Raw genomic sequence first — 5765 nt, forward strand, 5'->3', positions numbered from 1 at the left:
TTTAGTATTTTATTACACAACATAAATGACACACACACGGTTGATTAATTAACTAAGTCTGGCCACAACATAAGCAATCCCAACTATCACTAAACAAACTAAAACTACAATGCACTTCAGTAACATAATTATTTCGTGATCGTACGCAACTAAAACAGACAAATCATTCTTCTGTTGAATATCAATAAGCTTCTCCTGCTGGCTCACTGCCTCATCAGCAGCAGCCGCTACCTCAAGCGCACCCAAATTCTGCACGTATGTAGCATAATCTTCCTCCCAGTACCAACCATCGCATCCATTGCCCTCCCACTGTAATTAAAGCCAAAAAATATTTAGTCAAAAATATTCAAGAAAAGCAGGTCAATTAGCCATAAAGATAAAATGCGTAAGAAACTCACATCGCGATCCAGGCACTTGTAGAAAACACGACCCTTGTTGGGTCCCTGTCTCTTGACTCGGTACTCCATCACAATCTTCTGCTTACACTTGCCGCAGATAATGAGAGGGAGTTCTGGCCTCAGTCGTTTCGCAACCGAACAAGAGGCCGATGATCCGGTACCAGTTGTCATCTACTTTCTATACTTATTTTTGCAAACTAGTGTAAATTTCATATTTTCTAAAATGATATATTTAAACAAAACTAGTACGGATTTCACATGTTTCAATAAATAACCATCCGTACTAGTTGACCTTGCTTACGTGATCATCTTGGCCAACATTTCTCTACCGGACGGCACCGTACTTGGCCAAGGAAGAGCTCCGATTCTACGAGAAAGGGAACACGGTCTTCCACGACCGTTGCCGCTCTCCCTCGTAGAATCAAAGCTCCTCCTTGACGTCCGTTACCGCTCGGCAGAGAACATGCTCGCCGACTTGAACACGGTCCGCAAGTTCAACTAGTACGGATTTTCTATAATTTTCTAAGTTTACATATAAAATCATAATAAAGTCCAACATATAAAGTTACACATGCATCTACATCGGAAAATGAGATAAGCTACTGATAAAACATAAGAGGATTAAGTTTGTTACCTCCAAAATCGAAGAGCAACACCAATGGAGGGGGAGAGAGCAAGAACAACAGCAAGCTGAAAAACAGAGGCAGTGAGTTTGAATAGAATGGCTTGGGCTCGGGGAGGAAGAAATGAGCTGAATTATAGGCCGGGATTATTAGTCCCGGTTAGAGGTCCAAACCGGGACTAAAGATTAATCTTTATTCCCGGGGCATCACCCAAATGGGGACTAAAGGTTTACCTTTAGTCCCGGTTGGTAATACCAGCCGGGACTAAAGGCCCCTGCCCCGCGGACGACCGTTGGGCAGGGACCTTTAGTCCCGGTTGGTATTACCAACCGGGACTAAAGGGTCTTTTAGTCCCGGGGGCAAAAAATGCCGAGGCTAATGCCAAATTGAGACATCGTTCTAAAGTCTGTTCTCTAGTAGTGCGAAGAACAGAGGCTGCAGGTAATTTGTTCTAAATTTATGTGATTCCAAATTTATTTGAGGTAAGCATAAGAGTTTACTGTTCTTTTAGCTTCTTCGATGTACCGAGAAGTACTAAATATATGTTGCAAGTCAACTCTTATTAGTAGTATTATATACATACTTTAATTGTCATATTAAAACATTAGATTGCCTGGCTCTTATTGTCTTGCTTGCCCAAGGGTCCTATAATTTATTGGGACGGCCCTGATCAACAGCGGCGAATCTAGACTAAACTGCTGTCAGGGTCGCACAGATTCATGAACTTAATTTGATGGGGTCGTAGCTGGCCGGAATACGCGGGGTTCCACTGATTCGTACAAAGTTATCGGGGTCGCATGACCCCGACACATATGCACTGGCTTCGCCGCTGCTGATCAAGTCGGAGCCCGGATGACGCCAACAGCCGAATTCATCCCGGCGTCGTCATAGATGCCAAGCGTGCCTGATCTACTACGAAGAAGGTCTTCTGCAGCGAGTCGCGATCGCGTGAGTCAAGTTTGCGAACTTCCGCGTCGTCCACTCGTCTGCGTGCTACAATGCAGCTGGTACGTGCTTGCTTTAATCTGCATTTGCGTGTGAGCGAGATGTGCCATGTCATGTGGGAAGGGGATCCATCCTAAAGTTTCCGAACTCACTTGTGCTTGAGATGTGCAGTCCAGAAGTTAGTATATATATTATATCATGTATGGAAGAAGGGCGACGTGTTTACGTTGAAGGAGGCTCCACAAGAGCACCCGCCGAGAGCCCCGATCTGACGGCCTCCCACCCGCCGCCGGCGGCAGCGCCGCCCGTCTCCCAGGCACCGGCGCCCCCCGCCCTCCCCTCCCTCTCCCCCTCCACCTCCCCTTCCCTCCCCTCCACAGAGGTCGCTGGATCTGGCCTTTTGGCGCCTCCGCGGGATCCGTGGCCGCCCGCACGGACGCTGGCGCCGGATGCTGCGGCCGCCACTGCCGGCGGCGGACCCGAGGCCGTCCCCACTGGATCCGGCGCTTCGGCCCCTCCGCGGCCCTCCACGCTACCGACATCGAGGTCGGGCCGTCCACGCCGACGATGATGTCGGACTCCACTGCAGCAGCCACCACCGGCGTCAAGCCCACCCATGCGGGATCCACGGGCTCAGCGCTCCCTCCGCGGACACCGACGCCGGATGCAGCCGCAGCGACCGCCACTGCCTCGGCCGCTCCACCGCCATCTCCTCCCGCGGGGCCCGCGCGAACGCCGCCCGGGGATGAGGATGCCGCCACGGGCGCCACCACGGCTGCGGGAGCCTGCGCGAACGCCGCCCAGGGATGAGGACGCCGCCACGGGCGCCACCACGGCCGCGCCACTGACGGCCGACGCTGCCAGCTCTGGCGCCTCGTCCCCTCCGCCGCTGGGGCTGGATGCGAGCAGCGCCGCGGCCACGGCCGGGCCCTGGAGTACCGTCACGGTGTCACTGGACGCCTCAAGCTCCTCCCTCTCGCTGGCCGCGGCACCGTTCTTCCCCGGATGCTCCTCGGGAGGGCGTTCGAAGAGCCGGCCGTGGGCGGACGACGACGACGAGGACACCGATGACGACCACCCCGCGACATACCTGGAGGCCGCTCGTCGCCCGGCGAAGCCGGCCTCAGCGTCCCCCGTGCGCCGCCAGACCCGTTCAGCCGCAGTTTTGGGGCGCCGCGGAGCAGGGCCTTTACACGGCTGTGCTGGTGATGAACGGGGGCGACAGGGACATGGCCGTAGGCGGAGGAAGCGCAGCCGGCCACGCCCGCAGCTAGTGAATGGCTTGCCTGTGCGGCCAGTGGATGGCCGTGTCCCTGCCCGCCAACGCCTCGGCCGTCGTGGACGGGTCTCCGCCCCCAACACCGATGGGTGGCGTGAGATCCTCCCACGGCAGGTCACAGGATCTACTGCTGCTGCCTCGACGGAGCCTCGCCCCAGCCAAGGGCAACTTTCGCAGGTCAAGAAGATCCCTGCTGATCTTCATGGCAGATGCTTCAACTGCCTCTCTTACTCGCACCGAGTAGCGACTTGTCGGTTGCCACGGCGTTGCCTGCGCTATCGCGGATTCGGCCACCTCGTCAAGGACTGCAGGCGAAGGAATGCTTCGACCTTGGCGGCGGTGGGTGCCGACCTGCCACGGTACTCTGCTCGCGTCGGCCCTACGTCCTCCCAGCATGCGCTGCGCGGCGGTGCGAAGGGTGCCGCACCGGGGGCCGTGGGGGGTGCCGGTGGGAGACGACGATAACATCGGCGACGCAAGACTAAGCCGAAGGAGATCGACATGGGTGCGCCTGCCGACCACGCTTACAGAGCACCTGCTTCTACTGCAGCACTAAGCTTCCCCGAGCCAGATCAGGTGGTGCTGGCGCTGTGCGTGAGTGCGGGGCCCCCCGCATTGGTCATCTCTTTCGACCCGATGCTGGAAGAACTCGCCGCTTTGCTCGTCGTGAGCCAGCCAATGAGAGCAGCAACACCTATGTGTCTGCCTGCTACGACAGCCCCTCAGGAGGTTGAGGCACCAATGCGGACACCTGTTCCCCGACGACGGCTGTTCAGTGGACGGCGGATTTGTCTCTGATGTCGCTAGTGCAGGGGCCGCCACAACTCATGCCACCACGAGCGGGAGCACCCGACGTCGCAGAGGGTTGCACCACCTCCAGTGACGCGACACCCACACCACGCGAAGTTGCCCAATGTCTCGCACGGTTCACTGAGGAGGTGCAGCTCGAGCGAATGCCGCCTCTAATCACCAGCCCACCCAGGCAGAGGGTGCCAACCATAGGGCAACCCATGCCAAAGCGGAGCAGACGGATTGCCGCTCAGCCACTGGCGCACATTCCGATCTCCAAGCGGGGCGAGGTGCACCTCATGCGGAGGATGGGCTTTGCACCGCCGGCAGGTCCAATCTCATCCGCGTCCAAGAGAGCTTACGATGACTTTTTCGCAAGGAACTGGACGTCGAGCGAAGTGGAAGCACTGGACGAGCTGTTCCTGGCGACCGCTGCTACAATTGGTACAAGGCTCTTCTCGGATGATGGAGCAGAGTCGCGAGTCCATTAGCAGAGACCCAAAGCTCCGTAGGTTACTGCGCTGCTTGTAGTTCGGTTGTTTACTTTAATGTAATATCGAAGTTTGAAACAGTCTGCTAGGAAGGTCTAGTCAAACTGTAAGACCTCCTAGGGCGCTCATTAGAAGCGCGTCGTGTGTATGGTTAAACTCTTCTTCTTCTTAATTACAATGATACGCAAATCTTTTGCGTATTCGAGAAAAAAAATGTATGGAAGAATTCAAGCACAATTTTTCCCGTTGACTAAATGGTTTATTTCATAAGGCCGGCTAAAAAATACTATTGTCATATTCATCTATTAATTAGGATTTTTTTATACACGTGCGCGTCGCAAGCTGCCAAAGGCTTTTTTAGCCGGGACTCTTTTGGCTATTGCAATATACAAAAAAAAAGTTTACTTTTTACCAAATATAATTGTTTACAGCTAAACCAATTGGAAATGATATATATTCCCTGGTTCTCCTACTAATTTGATCTTATTATTTACATTTTAGATATGAAACATTGTTTTTTTCACACAGAGTTTTCAAAAGAATTAGTAACATGCTAGGTTCCATCAAGAACTATGAGCTCAAATATTAGAATTGATTTCTTAAAACTTCTTTGTTAAACCTTCACTGTAAAAGAAATTTTTAATAAATACGTGCGTGTTGCACATGCATCTCCGCTAGTATATATATACCTGTTTCTATTTTCATATTCACATATTTAATTGAACGTGAAAAATAAAAACAACTTAATGGAAACACGTCTAGTTGAATATGAAAAATAAAGAAAACGGTATGGAAAAGGAAAACGTAACGGAACGTAACTGGAACTTGAGGAAAAGAAAGAAAGAAACCGAAAAAAAAAAGACAAAAAAACATCAGAACAGGAAAGGAAATCGGAAAAAGAAACTGAAAGAAAAGACATCGAAACAAATATCAGAACAGGAAAGTTAAGGAAATCGGAAAAAATACGTGACCCACGAGTTCTTCCTGACGCACTCGAAAGGAAATCAATCTAAGTATCAGCACAGACTCGATAAAGGAAAACGTAGTCGGAGTCCTGGTCGGCCACGCACTCGATCAAAGAAAGCATGGATTCAACCAACTTAAATACACCCGGCCCGTAACGTGCATCTGCACCACTAGAAAATCAATCTAGTTTTTTTTTCTGCAGCTGGATTGATCAAAGCCTGGATTCATCCAACGCTCGCCAGGGCGCACGCCTCGCGCCACCCGGCACCGCACG

The sequence above is a fragment of the Miscanthus floridulus genome, chromosome 15 (genome assembly GCF_019320115.1).
Source record: "Miscanthus floridulus cultivar M001 chromosome 15, ASM1932011v1, whole genome shotgun sequence".
NCBI classification, from domain to species: domain Eukaryota; kingdom Viridiplantae; phylum Streptophyta; class Magnoliopsida; order Poales; family Poaceae; genus Miscanthus; species Miscanthus floridulus.